The following is a 16,661-nucleotide window of genomic DNA, read 5'->3' on the forward strand; positions in this document are numbered from 1 at the left end:
TACATCAAAGAAAGAAAGGAAGGAAGGAAGGAAGGGAAGGAGGGAGGGAGGGAGGAAGGAAGGAAGGAAGGAAGGAAGGAAGGAAGGAAGGAAGGAAGGAAGGAAGGAAGGAAGGAAGGAAGGAAGGAATAAATCTAGTCACAGATATATGGGTTTTGTTTTTCTTTCATTTTTCTTTTTTGTTGTTTGGTTTTTTTGAGACAGAATCTCACTGTAGTCCAGGCTAACCTGAAACACTCTATAGCCCCAGGCTTGCTTCAAATTCACCACAGCTTTTCTTACTTTTTATATTTAAAATTTATTTATTTTGATTTTTCAAAGTAGGGTCTCCCTCCAGCCCAGGCTGACCTGGAATTCACTATGTAGAGTAGGCTGGCTTCAAACTTACATCAATCCTCCTACCTCTGCCTCCAAAGTGCTGGGATTAAAGGGGTGCACCACCACACCTGGCTTACTCTCTAACCTCTTGACATCGGTTTATTGAATATTTTTTGACTTATTTATTTGTTTATTTATTTGAGAGAGAGAGAGAAGGATAGGGAAAGAAGCAGATAGAGAATGGAACAGTAGAGCCTCCAGCCACCCACTGCAAATGAACTCTAGATGCATGCATCCCCTTGTGCATCTGGTTTACATGGGTCTTGGGGAGTTAAACCTGGGTCCTTTGGCTTTGCAGGCAAATGCATTAACTACTAAGCCATTTTTCTAGCCCTGAATTTTTGTTTGTTTGTTTGTTTTATTTTCCGAAGTAGGGTCTTGCTCTAGCCCAGGCTGACCTGGAATTCACTATGTAGTCTCAGGGTGGCCTCAAACTCACAGCGATCCTTCTACCTCGGCCTCCCAAGTGCTAGGATTAAAGGTGTGCACCAACACACCCAGCCTGAATATATATATATATACATACATACATACATACATATATTATACATATATATATATAATTACACATACATATATATGTATAATTTATCAGAAAGAGAGAGAGAAAATGGGCATGCCAGGGCCTCTAGCCACTGCAAACTCCAGATACATGTGCCCCTGGCTATGTGGGATCTGGGGATTCACACCTGGATCATTGGGTTTTGCAGGCAATGGCCTTAACTGCTAAGCCATCTCTCCAACCCCGAATATATTTTTTGTTTCTTTGGTTTTGTTTAATTTTTTAATTTTTATTTATTTATTTATTTTTAATTTTTTTTTTTTTTAAGGCAAGATCCAGGCTGGTGATGAATTTCTGATCCTCTCTCCACCTCCCGAGTATCAGTGTTACAGGAATACATCACAATGCATGGCTATCATCAAAAAGTCTTAAGTAAACAAGTACCAGAGTGGAGAGTAACTTTCCTCCAGCCACGTATGTGCAGGGTGCCCTGTAGAGGGAGGACACTTCAGGGCAGAACTGATAATGGGCTAGGAGGTGGTACCAAGAAGTGAAAAACATAAACTAGTCAAAGTAAAAGCCAAATAGAAAAACAGAGAGGTGAAGGACAATTTGAAGGACATTTTTAAAATTCTTTTTTTGAAGTGGTAAAAATAAAATTCATATTTGTTTCTTTTTAATTCAAAAAATGCAGACTGAAGTGTTAAAAATGAAAGTTCTGTCCTTTGGCCCTCATCAGAGATAAGCTCTAGTTACAGTTTGTGGTAAATGTTTCCTAGACTTCATGTCTATACTTAGGCTTTCTTTCTTTTTTGAATTTTTTTTTTTTTTTGAGAGCAACAAACAAGAAAAAGAGAAAGAAAGACACAGAGAGAGAGAGAAAGAGTGAAAGAGAGACAGAGAATGAGTGCATAAGGGCCTCCAACCACTGCAAATGAACTCCAGATGGATGTGCCACCTTGTGCATCTGGCTTATGTGGGTACTGGGGAATCAAGCCTCGAACTGGGGTCCTTAGTCTTCACAGGCAAGCGTTTAACTGCTAAGCCATCTCTCCAGCTGTTATTTTGAAGTTTTTACTTATCTGCACATATGTGTATGTATGCATGTGCCAGAGTTGCTTACCTCCACAAATGAATGCCCGCCCACCAGCTGTATGGGGGTGGTTTGGGAACTGAACCAAGCTGGCAGGCTTTGCAAGCGAGCACCTTTGATTACTGAGCCATCCTCCCAGCTCCTCTTCTGGTTTTCTAAGGAAGGTCTTGCAACATAGCTTTGGCTAGCCTAGTATTCATGATGACTGATAACTTGCTCTAATTCTCTTACCTCCACCTCCTGAGTAGTGGGATTATAGATTATAGATGTATATCACCATGCCTGCTTATTTATTTATTTATTTTTATTTTGACAGATCTCTATGAGTTCAAGGCCAACCTGACACTACAGAGTGAATTCCAGGTCAACCTGAGCTAGAGTGAGACCCTACCTCAAAAAACCAAGAATAAATAAATAAATAAAATAAAAAAATAAATGAATAATAAATAAATGTCCATCCATCTGATTAAGCCTCTGTATTTCATGTTCCTTTTTGTTTTGCTTTTTTCAGAGACACAGAGAAAGAGGCAGAAAGAGAATGGGTGTGTCAGGGCCTTCAGCCGCTGTAAACAACCTTGAACCTTGTGCCATCTTATGCATCTGGCTTACATGGGTCCTGGGGAACTGAACCTGGGTTCTTTAGCTTGATAGGCCTTAACTGCTAAGCCATCTCTCCAAACCTGATTCCTTTTCTTTTTCTTTTCCTTTCCTTTTTGGTTTCTTGAGGTAGGATCTCACTCTAGCTCAGGCTGACCTGGAATTTGCTATGTAGAACCAGGGTAGCCTCAAACTCTTGGCAATCCTCCTACGTCTGCCTTCCAAGTGCTGGGATTAAAGGCATGTGCCACCATGCCAGGCTTATTTTTTATTTTTAACAATATTTTAGTTTTATATTTAGTTGAGAGAGAGGAAGAGGGTGGGGGGAGAGAGAGAGAGATTGAGAGAAGGAGAATGGGCACACCAGGGCCTCCAGCTGCTGCCAATGAGCTCTAGACATGTGAGGCCCCTTGTGTATCTGGCTCACATGGATCCCAGGGAATTGAACCTGGGTCCTTTGGTTTTGCAGGTTTTGCCTGAACCACTAAGCCATCTCTTCAGCCCTGACAAACTATTATTTTGCCAACAGTATATCAGAGTCAGGTTTCTATGTCAAAACATGATAGCATCAGTTTTAAAATGACTTTGGTGCTTCTTAATGGCCTTGGACATGCTGTTTAACCTCTCTGAGAGTTGGTGTGCATAATCTGTAAGGGAGATGCACAGGGATCCTATGAGGATTACCTGAGTTAGCATATGTAAAGCATCTTGTACAGTGTATAAATATGGCAAGTGCTCAAAGTGATTAGCCCTCACCTCATTGCTATGAATGGCTCCATGTTTACCTGTGTCATACTTAACCTTTAAACAGTTATATATAAATGGCTACTTAATGTGCATGTGACTTTGATTCTTGTCATCAAGAGATAAAGCTTAATGCCAAGAGTGGTGGTGCACACTTCTACTCCCCATGCTTGGAAGGCAGAGGTAGGAGGATCGCCGTGAGTTTGAGGCCACCCTGAGCCTACATAGTGAATTCCAGGTCAGCCTGAGCTAGGGTGAGAACCTACCTCAAAAGACCAAAACACACACAAAAAAGTTGAAACCCTGACTTGGGAGACAAATGTGGGAGGATCACTGTGAGTGTGAGGCGCCATTTTGGGACTACAGAATAAGTTCTAGGCCAACCTGCGCTACAGTGAGACCCTACCTCAGGGAGAAAAAAAGTCCCAAGCCTGACTGAACTAAAAAGTAAGTTCAAGGCCAGCCTAGGAAATTTAGTGAGTTGCCCCAAAATAAAATAATAACAAAGGTAAAAAGGAAAGAGGGAGTGGTTGGAGAGATGGTTCCATGGTTAGGGTGCTTGTTTGTAAAGCCTAACCACCTCGGTTTGACTCCTCAGTATCCACATAAGCCAGATATACAAAGTAGCACATATATCTGGAGTTCGTTTATGGTGGCTAGAGGCCCTGACCCATACTCTCTATCTCTCTATGTGTCAGCATCTCTCTGCTTACAAATAAATATATAAAATATAGGAAAAAAAGAAAATAGGGAGAAGCCAGGTGTGGTGGCTTATGCCTTTAATCCTAGTGCTGGGGAGGGAGAGGAGGGGGTGTTGCCATGAATTCAAGGCCACCCTGAGACTAATTCCAGGTCTGCCTGGGCTAAAGTGAGATGAAAATAAATACATACATAAATACACAAATGGAGTAGAAGATGGTGTCTATTTCTTTTTTAATCACTTTTTTGTTGTTGTTGTTGTTGTGTTTTGGGGGTAAAATCTCCCTATTAACAGTGAAAATGTACAAATTGCAGATGCACACAAAGAAATTGGTTTTGAGCCACTAAATTTTATTAAACTTTTTTTATTGACAACTTCCATAATTATAGACAATAAATCATGGTAATTCCCTCCCTTCCCCTACTTTCCCCTTTGTAACTCCACTATATCATACCCCTTCCCCTTCTCAATCAGTCTCTCTCTCTATCTTTTCATTTCTTTCTTGCTTGCTTTTTTTTTTTTTTTTTTTTTTTTGAGGTAGGGTCTCACTCTGGTCCAAGCTGACTTGGAATTAACTATGTAGTTTCAGAGTGGCCTCGAACTCACAGCAATCCTACCTCTGCCTCCCAAGTGCTGGGATTGAAGGCGTGCGCCACCATGCCCGACTTCTCTATTTTGATGTCATCATCTTTTCCTCCTATTATGAGGGTCTCGTGTAGGTAGTGTCAGATGCTGTGAGGTCATGGATATCCAGGCCATTTTGTGTCTGGAGGAGCACGTTGTAAGGAATCCTACCCTTCCTTTGGTTCTTAATTCTTTCTGCCACCTCTTCCGCAATGGACCCTGAGCCTTGGAAGGTGTGATAGAGATGTTTTAGTGCTGAGCGCTCCTCTGTCACTTCTGCACAGCACTATGGTGCCTTCTGAGTCATCCCAAGGTCACCATCATCTGAACAGAGAAGCTTCTCTAACCAAAAGTGAGAGTAGCATTAATACATGGGTATGAGGGCTGGAGGAATGGCTTAGTAGTTAAGGCATTTGCCTGCAAAGCCAAAGGACCCTGGTTGAATTCCCCAGGACTCACATTAGCCAGATGCACAAGGGAGCACACACGTATGGAGTTCATTTGCAGTGGTTGGGAGTCCCTGGCACACCCATTCTCTCTCTCTCTCTCCCTCTTTCTCTGTCAAATAAATAAATAAATAAAATATTTAAAAATACATACATGGGTATGAACATTAAGAGAAGTGCTTACTGGATCCGGGCGTGGTGGCGCACGCCTTTAATCCCAGCACTTGGGAGGCAGAGGTAGGAGGATCACTGTGAGTTCAAGGCCACCCTGAGACTACATAGTGAATTCCAGGTCAGCCTGGGCTAGAGTGAGACTCTACCTCAAAAAACCAAAAAAAAAAAAAAAAAAAAAGGCTTTTGGCACCTGCCTGGCTCAGGCTGGCCTTTAAAAAAAAAAAAAAAAAGAGAAGTGCTTACTGGGCAGTTTGGGGAACATACTATATACATTTAGCCAGACAGCAGCAGACATTACACCCCCTAGGGCTCATGACTACCCCTGTTGTAGGTTTTCACTATCAGGAATGTATTCCCTCCCATGGAGCAGGCCTCCATTCCAATCAGAGAGTGGTTGGTTTTCCCCATAACAGACATGCCACTATTGCACCCGTTGGCTCATTTGGCCTGGCTGGCCAAATTTAAGGCTTGCAGTGTCCACTACTGACTATCTCCACTGGTGATTTCTCTCTCTCCTATTGAACTGCATGCAGCATAGCTCTTTCCAGCTTTCTGTCAGCTGGTCTACATGGAAGAGGTTTTCAGCTCAGCCCAAGTATGCTGAGCTACTAAATTTGGAAGGCCTTATTAAGGAGCAACAGAAAGCTGGCACATTTGTGTTCCTAATGGAGTGATTGACTCTAATGGCCCAGGTTGAAATGAAGCTCCATCCCAGGCATGTGACTTTTGGCATGGCCTGTGATCTCACTGAACCTCAGTTTCTTCATCAGTTCAAAGGAGCATTTTTGGTTTCTCCTCCATCATGATGATGTGAAGATTACTGAAGATGACTATTCAGTGTGTGGTATGGGGCAAATATTCTCAATTTCTTGCTGCTGGTGTTGTAAGAAGGAAGACTGGGCTGAGGAGTGGAGGTGGTCAAGGAGAGTAACTGCTAGTTATAAGTATTACTTCAGGGACTGGAGAGATGGCTTAGTGGTTAAGGCTCTTGGCTGTGAAGCCTAGGGATCCAGGTTAGATTTCCCAGTACCCACATAAACCAGACGCACAAGGCGGCACATGCTTCTGGGAATTTATTTGCAGTGGCTGGAGGCCCTGGGATGCCTATTCTTTCTCTCTCTCAAATAAATGAATATTTAAAAAAATAAGTATTAAGTTCAGAATGACGTGGACATTGAAATCTCTTGGGACAGCAGATTTCTATCAGGGCAGCTTGTGAGATGACAAAGATTAGACATCACCTGGGTCCTGTTTGAGTATGCAGGACTGTACCTAGCACTGTACCCTGGTGTGTTCTCTGAAGGAGGTTATGAATTTAAGGCAATCTGGGGAGAATAATGAGGAATTGGAAGGGTACTATGACCAGTTTTTACCCCCAAAATGGGTCCATTTTCCCTCTTAGAATTGTAGAATCAGGGCTGGAGAGATGGCTTAGCAGTTAAGACATTTGCCTGCCAAGCCAAAGTATGTCAGTTCAATTCCCTAGTACCCACATAAGCCAGATGCATAAAGTGGTGCATGCGCCTGGAGTTTGTTTGCAGTGGCTGGAGAGTGTGGCATGCCCATTCTCTCTCTCTTTCTGTCTGCCTCTTTCCCTCTCTCACTCTTTCAAATAAATAAATAAATTAATTAATTAAAATTACAAAAAGAACTGTGGAACCAGTAACAAGACAGAACACCAATTGTGCCAAGGAGAATTTATTGTTGGCTAAGAAGTGGCAGATAAAACCACATACCAGCCTCTCAACCTTTGAAGGTCAAGAAGTTAGAGAGTGAGTTCAGCATGGTGGCACACACCTTTAATCACAGCACTCAGGAGGCAGAGGGAGGAGGATCACCATGAGTGTGAGGCTACCCTGAGACTAGAGTACATTCAGGTCAGCCTGACCTTAAGACCTTACCTCAAAAAACAAAAACAGGGCTGGAGAGATGGCTTAGCAGTTAAGCACTTACCTGTAAAGCCTAAGGACCCCAGTTCAAGGCTCGATTCCCCAGGACCCACGTTAGCCAGATGCACAAGGGGGCGCACGCGTCTGGAGTTTGTTTGCAGTGGCTGGTGGCCCTGGCACGTCCATTCTCTCTCTCTCTGTCACTCTCAAATAAATAAATAAAAATGAACAACAAAAAAAAGGTTAGAGAGTAAACAAGTGGGAGCAGGAAGACACAGGCTAATAAAATATGGAATAATTAGGTATTTTCTGTCTGGGAATTCTGGTGCCACCTCTTCTCACTTTTCTTTGTGTGCGTGCCTATGTATTTGACCCCACTCCAAGGGTTTCTCTTAGCCCAGCCTGGGCTTGAATTTCTGATTCTCCTACCTGTACCTCGCCCAAGTGCTGGAATTACAGGCCTTCCCTACCACACCTGCTTTTCTTTTCCCTCCTTTCATGGTTCCTTCTAGTTGTTGCCTTGACAATTGCCAACACCAAGGCACTGGGGGTATGCCACTTAATGTGCAGATGATACTATAATGAACTTGGAGGTGGCCTGGAAGTAACTCTGGCAGCCCTCTTAAATCCAACCACTTCAGTTGGCATACTTGGGAGGAAATCCTGGCCGCAGGCATTCTTGTTCTCAAAGAGAAATAAGATTGGGGTAGGTAGAAATCCAAGGAGATCAAGGCAGACACACATGTGTCATCCCAGAACCTGGGAGGCAAAGCCAAGCAGGATAGGCAAGCATTCAGCTGCATCACCAAGGCAGTGCACAGGGTGACAAGATCATCAGAAAGGCAGGAGGAATCAGCGTAGGGAGACCCTCACTTTCCCAGCTTCCCACTCAATGGCTTGAATGTCCTGTCCACCTCTCTCCCATATTCCTGATCCTTCTCCCCCTTACTAATTCTATCTTCATGGCCTCCTTTGAACTTAGCAAACTCTTTCCTGGCTCAGGCCCTTTGTATTTCTCCCTCCCAGAGGGAGCTTCTGAGCCACTCACCACATACTTCTCTGTCAGAATCACTTATCCTTTTCCATCATAGCTCTCAGCATTGCTTTTAGTCTATTTCCTGTCTACTTGATTTTTATGAGTTATAACATGCACAGCAACTTTTTATTTTTATTTATTTGGATTTTCGAAGTAAGGTCTCACTCTAGCCCAGGCTGACCTGGAATTCACTATGTAATGTTAGGGTGGCCTTGAACTCACAGTGATCCTCCTACCTCTGCCTCCCAAGTGCTGGGATTAAAGGTGTGTGCAACCATACCCAACTCCTTTTAAAATCTTTTTTTCCTTTTTAAAGTTTTAAAATTTAATTAAAAAAATTTTTTTTGTTTTATTTTTTTAATTTTTATTAACATTTTCCATGATTATAAAATATATCCCATGGTAATTCCCTCCCTCTAAAAAATTTTTTGAGGTAGGGTTTCACTCTAGTATAAGCTGGCCTGGAATTCACTATGAAGTCTCAGGGTGGTCTCAAATTCATAGTAATACTCCTACCTCTGGCTCCCAAGTGCTGGGTTTAAAGATGTACACCACCACACCTGGCTTTTTTTTTTTTTTTTTTTTTTTGGTTTTTCAAGGTAGGGTCTCACTCTAGTCCAGGCTTACCTGGAATTCACTCTAGAGTCTCAGAATGGCCTCGAACTCATGGCGATCCTCCTACTTCTGCCTCCCGAGTGCTGGGATTAAAGGCGTGTGCCACCACACCCAGCACTAATTTAACTTTTTTATAATTTTATTTTTTTAAATTTATTTTTATTTATGAGAGAGAATGGGCATGCCAAGGCCTCTAGCCACTGCAAACGAATTCCAGACGCATGTGCCACCTTGTGCATCTGGCTTATATGGGACTTGAAGAATTGAACTTGGGTCCTTAAGCTTCACAGGTAAGTGCCTTAGTTGCTAAGCCATCTCTTCAGCCCCTATTTTCACGTTTTGAGATAGCGTCTTGTGTATCCCAGGCTATGCAGTCGAGGATGACCTTAAACTCCTGGTCCTCCTGCCTCCACCTCTTGAGAGCTGGGTGTATAGACACACCACTGTTCCCAGCTGGGCAACCTTGAGATTGCTTTATCCAACCTCATCAGTTCACAGGTGGGGATACTGAGGCCCAGGAGAAAGAATGAATGACTTCAGCTTGCAGATACTCAGAGAACAGCTATTAATACTCAGGCAATTAGAGTCAAATGCCACAAACCTATCCAGTAAATAAGGCCCAGAAAAGGTCAGTGTCATCTCCTGAGTCTATCATTATATGTCTACAGCCACCACCCCTCAAATGCTATAGGAGAGGAGGTTGTCTCTTTAGGAACAGAGATACCAATCAGCTGACAAACTGTGAAAGGGGGCTGGAGTGAGTGGAAAACCTACCCCTGGAACAGGCAGTTATTCTGAGGCAGCTGGGGATAATGGCTGGTACAGAAATAACTCAGCTTCCTCACCCTTGTCTCAGACCTCACACCTCTGCCCCACCAGAGGTGAGGCTAACACTTGAATCCTTTCATTAGCACTCTCATGCATCGACTTCCGTCCACTGCAGGCTCAGAGAAGCAGTTGACTAAGGACCTCAGGCTGCTGGGTGATGGCACTTGCATTTGGGAGCTCAAATAGAAAAGAGGTCCTCAAAGGAAAAGAAACTTGAACTGGTTGGATTAAACATATCCAAGTTATCCAGTCCACAGGGCGATACTAACAGTTATTGTCATTGCAAAGTAAGGCCATGAGACCACATTTCAGGCATCATTTGCAGTTCTAGTGTGTAAAAGCATTAGTAATGTTAGAGGGGAGCCGGGTGTGGTGGTGCTCACCTTTCATCCCAGCGCTGGAGAGGCAGAGGTAGGAGGATCGCCGTGAGTTCGAAGCCCCCCTGAGACTACGTAGTGAAGTCCAAGTCAGCCTGGGTTACAGCGAAACTCTACCGTGGGGGGGAGGGGAATTAGAGGGGAGTAGCAGGAGTCTAGAAAGGAGAGGTATGACTACATTTTGGAGGGCTGTGACTATCAAGCTAAGTGTTTGAAGCATCAGAAAGCCACGGAAAATTTTTGAGCAAGAAGATATTTGGGTTGCATACCAGATACTGCCCTGTCTGTTTTATTTATTTTTTTTCGAGGTAGGGTCTCATTCTAGCTCAGACCTGTAGTCTGTAGTTCCAGGGTAGACTCGAACTCACAGCTATCCTACCCCTGCCACTCATGTACTGGAATTAAAGGAGTGCTCCACCATGCCCAGCTCTATGTCTGTTTTAGCCAGGCAGCCACCCCAAATAGAGGTCGGGTGAGGGCAGATTGAAGGAGAAACCCCCTGTAGTATTCTGAGTGGGCAGCTTTAAGTAGGATTCAATAGAAGATCGGAACTGGATCGGGGTCTCTAGACCATTATTATCATTTCTTCTACGACTCTGGCGCCACGTCCTTCATGGGACCCAACTTTCATTTACTTGTTCTAAACTGCAAGTTTGAGCAGAAAAAGAAAAAAAAAAAAAAAGTGCTGCCGGAACCCTAATCCTAGACCGTCGGTCCGCAGGAGAGACTTCAATTCCCAGAATGCTCCGTTCTACAGCTCTAAAGGTCGCGCATGCTTCTTTTGAAGAAAGGAAGGGACGACACGCGGGCTGGGGCAGAGTGCGGGGACGAGTCCTAAGATCACCGGCTTAGCCAGGGTCCAACCACCAGCCGCTTAGGGGGAGCTTCCAGTTACCCCCGCTCCGTATAGGCCCCGCATACAGTTCGCTTCATCACTGCAACGCCTCACGCGGAGAGTCCCCTGCGTCTCGCGTCGTCCGTCTAAGACTGAACCCTCGGGACGCCGCGGCTGCAGGACATGGTCCCAGCGTGACCGCGCAGGGTTGCGAGTCCTTTAAGGGCGGAGCCGGAAGTTGCTCGGCTCCGCCTCCTGGCGGGAGGGGGCTTCCGCTTCCGGCGGCGGAGGCTGCAGCCTCGCTCTGGTCCCTGCGGCTGGCGGCCGAGCCGTGTGTGTGTCTTCTCCTCCGCCGCCGCCATATTGTCTGTGTGAGGCGAGGGAGAGCGCGGCCGCCGCCGCCGCCACTGCCACTTTCCACCACAGGTACGCTGGGAGCCGCCCGGGTGAGGTCGGTGGAGGCCGGCCGGGGGAAGCGGTGCGAGCCCGGGAGAGGACGGCGGGGTCTGGCCGCAGCACGCTTCCAGCTGACTCGCGAGCGGCCTGTCGCCTTCCCCTGCCCCCACTCCTCCCCCCTCCCCGCGCACACACCTCCGCCGAGGCTCCCGCAGTCCATCCGGGGACCACCCTCGAGGGTGGAAGGAAGGAGCGGGGCTGGCGGTGACGGTGGGAAGTGCCCGTCGGACTCGCCTATTGCACGAGGGAGGGAGGCTGGGCGGAGACGATAGGGGGGCAAACTTGGAGGTGGGGGGTGGTCGAAGGGGGAAGGGAACTGTGGGGTGCGATGCTGAGAGGGCACCGAGGGAGTTGGGCTGCTGGGTATAAAGCTGGTGGTGGGCAGCTAGCGCCGAGAGGGGAGGGGATGGGGTCTCTCTGGGCGGGGCCGAACGTCCCACCTGCGGACGGGGCGAGGTGGAGTGGGGTGTCCCGTCCCCGTCCCCCCCCCCCCCGCCGGGCGGAGTTGGCTGTGGAAGGAAGAACGGGGAGGAGGAGGAAAGCACTTCGTGAATGGGTGGAGTTGATGTGCACGGGAGCCTGGGTCGAGGAGGAGAGGCTATGTGGAATGGAGAAAGGTTGGCCGTGAGTGTGCTTGTGGTGGTGGTGGTGACCTTTTGAAAGAGTAAGGACTTTTTATTTGTTTCTTGTTGGATGTCCTTTTTCTTTTTTTCCAGGATGGGAACATGATCTAGATCGGTAGGCAGGTGATGGGTGGAACTTAATGTAGTTTGTTTTAGGAAAGCAAAGTCAGAATCAGGAGAATTGCTTCTGTGGGGGAGGAAAGTGTTCTGAAAAGGAGGTGACAAGTTATTTGGGAAGACATGATTCCCGTGTTAACCGCTAAATTATGTTGGAAGGATGTGGGGAGTGGAAATGTAAATCGAATTAGAAAGAGGTTGTTTTTGCAAGAGTTGAAGACCTCATTCCATCTAAGGAGTGGCAGCATATGCCAGCGATCATGAAATAGACTTTTTATGCCCTCAGATAGCAGAGCCACTGACGATTTAGGTGAGTGACCCATAAACTCTCTTAAGCCTCCGTTTTCCAATCTGCAAAATGTGGGTGTATTTCCTCGCTCCCAACTTTATTGTAAGGAGTAAATGAATAAAATAGCTTGTATCGAGTACTTACCGCAGTGCCTGGCAGCAAGTAAGGGCTAAGTAGATCTTACCTGTCACCGTGACTAGGGGGACTAGTGTGGTACATTTGGAGTTCCTTCAGTCCAAGAACAGTTGTTTGTCGAGAGTGGCTTTGAGAATGATCCTTGTTTTGCAAGTTAGATGGTTTAGCAAGCTTGGCGGAACTGGGGCTGAAAGTCCAGGGCCAGTACTAGTTCTGCGTGTTTTGAAAAGTTCCATCTGCAGCAGTCTTACTAGGGCAAGTTTGTCCTTCTGTGACTTTGAAAGATTTGTCTTTAGTTTGCTCTTCTTAGGGTAGGGTGTGTGACTTGGAGAAGGATGGGAAGGACTGGACCTTTACTTGGATTGATTTTATTAACAGTTGCAAAGAGAAGTTACATCGTGGCAACTTTTCTTTGAAACAAACACACCATGCCTTCTAGTGTTTGCTTTTAGGGAAAACAGGGAAAAAGGCACATCTTGAAAGGGGGGCATGGACTAGTTACTGGGCAATTGCCTTGCTACTTGAGGATGAAACAAAGTGGCAACTTTTTGTTACAATGTATTAAATCCTGTTTCCTATCTCTTCTCTTCAATATGAGGCTTCACTTCTTTGATACACTGTTTACCTTTTGCTACAGTGTACCTTTAATTCTGTTGCCTACCTTTTCTCTTCAATATTGAGGCTTTTTTTTTTGAGATTCCATCTCCTGTTCTAAGCTGGACTGGCACTTGCTATGTAGTCCAGGCTAGTTTTGAACTTACGGCAGTCTACCTGCCTCCGTCATCACACCCATCTTGTTACAGTTTCTGTCTCTGCACATAACACTAGTATATTACATTGCCTGTCTTTCTTTTTTTTGTTTTTTCAAGGTAGGGTCATGCTGTAGCACAGGCTGACCTGGAATTCACTATGTAGTCTCAGGATGGCCTTGAACTCATAGTGATCCTCCTACCTCTGCCTCTTGAGTGCTGGGATTAAAGGCGTGCACCACCACACCCGGCTTCTATTTTCCTTTTTCTTTCTCTTTTTTTTAAAAAAAATTTTATTTCTCTTTATTTGAGAGAGAGAAGAGGCACTCCAGGGCTTCCAGTCACTGCAAATGAACTCCAGATGCTTATGCCCCCTTGTGCATCTGGCCTACATGGTTCCTGGGGAACCGAACCTGTGTCCTTTAGCTTTGCAGGCAAGCACCTTAACCACTAAGCCATTTCTCCAGCCCACGTACACCACTTTCTATGTCTGGCTTTTTACATGGATAGCTGTCAGGCTTTGCAAGCATGCACCTTTAACCACTGAGCAGTATCCCCACCCCCACCCTTTAAAAAAATTTTATTGAGAAAGCAAGGGAGAGGGGATGGTGCACCAGGGCCTCCAGCCACTGCAAACAAACTCCAGATGCATGCGCCATCTTGTGCATCTGGCTTACATGGGTCTGGGGGAATCAAACCGAGGTCCTTTGGCTTTGCAGGCAAATGCCTTAACTGCTAAGCCATCTCTCCAGCACCACCACTCCCCCCCCCCCATTTTTATTTTTTGAGGTAGGGTCTCACTGTAGCCCATGCTGATCTGGAATTTTTTTTTTTTTTTTTTTTTTTTTTTTTGAGATAGGGTCTCACTCTAGCCCAGGCTGACCTGGAATTCACTGTGGAGTCTCAGGGTGCCCTTGAACTCACAGCAGTCCTCCTACCTCTGCCTCCCAAGTGCTGGGATTAAAGGTGTGCGCCACCACGCCTGGCTAAGGTCGCCTGGCTAAGGTTAGGAATGTTAAAATAGTTATTTTAGTCCTGGGTTTCATGGTAGGCACGGACTAATATTATGAACATTTAAAGATAGAAAAGTCTTTCTGGCTAGAGATGGGTTAGAGGGGAAATCAAATGAGTTTGAAGCATGAGAGGGACCTGGTAACTGCTTTTAGAGAAATGGAAATTTTTCACAAGGAAAATATGAGAAGGAATATGGCAACTTCTAGTATCTGATAGCATGGAAGTGAAGACCAGGCCTTACACAGGACCCAAATGAACTTTGCAGTTTCCAGCAAGCAGTACAGCTTTACAGGCATCCTGATTTTGGCTTTGAGACCTTAAGCAAAGATCTAACCAAGTTTACTTAAAACCTATAGAAAATAAACTTGTGTTATTGTAAATCACCACACAGGTCATAATTTATTGTGGTAGATGAACATGTAAAGATTTTGGTACCAGAAGTGGGGTGCACTGTTACCTAAAAATGCAAGTGGCAGTGGGTGAAGGCTGGAAGAATTATGAGGAGTATGTAGAAAAGACCTAGAACAGATTGTTAGTAGGAATATGGATGTTAATGGCTGCTAGTGAGAAAGAACTCAGAGGTGAGATGCAGGTTATTGAAAACTGACAGGTTAGTAGTAATGCAGAATTGTATTGTGGTTATATTGAAGGCCAAATTTGTAAATGATGAACTTAGATTTTTAGCTGAAGATATTTTCAAGCAAAGTGTTGAGTATTGGTTAGTATCTTTCTCTCATAAGCAAAATACACCATACAATGAGATTCTTGCTCATTTAATGTCTGCAGAAACAATTCTGTTGAAAAGCAGGAAAAAATTAAGTAAGGTTGTTGGATACTGAAATTCTACAGACAAAAAACCAGTTGAGAAAAAAATACTAACATGGTTGTACTACTTTTCATTCAAAAAAAAAAAAAAAAAAAAGGAAGGTTGACTCAGGTAGAACCCAGAGTCCAGAGAAATGGAACTAAAAGCAAAAGGGAATTTTCTCCAGGGTATGGAATGGAATGGATTTTGAAATTAGCTTGGGCATGTTTCCTCTTATTTTCCCCATTTGAACTAGAATACCTGTAACTGGTACCCTGGGCCATGATGGGAGTAGATAACTTGTTTTTCGTTGTTGTGTTTTGCTTTTTAAAGAAATTATGCCCCAGGTGTTATACTTAACATATAACCCAGAACATCTTACTACTGAATGTGACTTGGGTTTTTTCTCTTTTTTATGTGTGTGTGCAGGTATGTGTGCACGTGTATATGCATGCATGTAAAGGCCAAAGGACAAGTTCAGGTGTCAACCTCAGTAATGCCATCCACCTTTTTTTTTGACAATAGGGTCTCTCACTGGCCTGGGACTACCAGTTTCAGCTCCAGAGACCCTCTTGTCTTTATCTCTCTAGCCATGGGATTAAGTGTGTACCACCATACTTGGCTTTGTTGTTGTTGTTTTTTGTTTTTCGAGGTAGGGTCTCACTGTAGCTCAGGCTGACCTGAAATTCCCTCTGTAGTCTCAGGGTGGCCTCAAACTCACAGTGATCCTCCTGCCCCTGCCTTCCAAGTGCTGGGATTAAAAACGTGTGCCACCACGCCTGGCTATGCCTGGCATTTTTCATGGTTCTGGGGATTTAACTCAGGTCCTCATGAAACACTGGCTGAGCCATCTCTCCAACCTTCCCACCTCCCTCTTTCCCTTTTTGTTTAGCCTTGACTAGCCTGGTACTGCGTAGCCCAGGCTGGCCTCAGATTCATGGCAGCTCTCTTCATTTAGCCTCCCAGGTGCTAACATTTAATCAGTGATAACGATTGCATGAGGTTTTTGGAATTGGTGCTCTAGTTAGTAGTATGAGACCTTTAAGAAACTAACTTGGAATTGGATGGATGTGTTTTGTTATATGGGAGGTGTGAATCTTTGGAGGCCATAGCATTGACAGTGGTAGACAGAAGCTTCCCCAGTAAAGTGTATGGACCCTTAATCCCTGGAATCTGAATGTTAGGTGGCATCAAGATTGATACCTTTAAAAAATTTTTTTTGTTTATTTTTATTTATTTATTTGAGAGTGACAGAGAGAGAGAGAATAGGCCCACCAGGTCCTTCAGCCACTGCAAACGAACTCCAGATGCATGTAGCACCCTTGTGCATCTGGCTTACGTGGGTACTGGGGAATTGAGCCTCGAACCAGGGTCCTTAGGCTTCACAGGCAAGCGCTTAACCACTAAGCCATCTCTCCAGCCCCAAGATTGATATCTTGAAGCCAGGCATGGTGGCTTACACTTTAACCACTTGGGAGGCAGAGGTAGGAGGACCTGAATTCTAGGTCAGCCTGGGCTAGAGTGAGACCCTACTTCTGAAAACTGAAAAAGGAAGAGGAAATCCTGATTTGGGCCACGCAGGGACCCTACAGCAGGCCCAGCTAAGCCTACCCAGTTTCTGGCCTGTAAAACAAA

At 45.0% G+C, this 16,661-nt stretch overlaps 1 protein-coding gene across 4 annotated transcripts in view; it reads left to right on the forward strand.

The window, feature by feature from the left end:
• The first annotated feature begins 11,112 nt into the window (after positions 1 to 11,112).
• Csnk2a1 (casein kinase 2 alpha 1) overlaps positions 11,113 to 16,661 on the forward strand; it is a 72,548-nt gene continuing 66,999 nt past the window's right edge. Inside the window, exon 1 of one of the 4 annotated variants that reach the window (XM_004668051.3) lies at positions 11,113 to 11,264. The gene's annotated coding sequence lies outside the window, so the exon portion shown is untranslated. Of the gene's footprint in view, positions 11,265 to 11,862; positions 11,959 to 16,661 lie in introns of those variants that run through there. The other 3 variants (XM_045156370.1, XM_045156372.1, XM_045156373.1) reach the window with 3 other exon arrangements.

This window comes from Jaculus jaculus, chromosome 8 (genome assembly GCF_020740685.1).
Source record: "Jaculus jaculus isolate mJacJac1 chromosome 8, mJacJac1.mat.Y.cur, whole genome shotgun sequence".
NCBI classification, from domain to species: Eukaryota; Metazoa; Chordata; class Mammalia; order Rodentia; family Dipodidae; genus Jaculus; species Jaculus jaculus.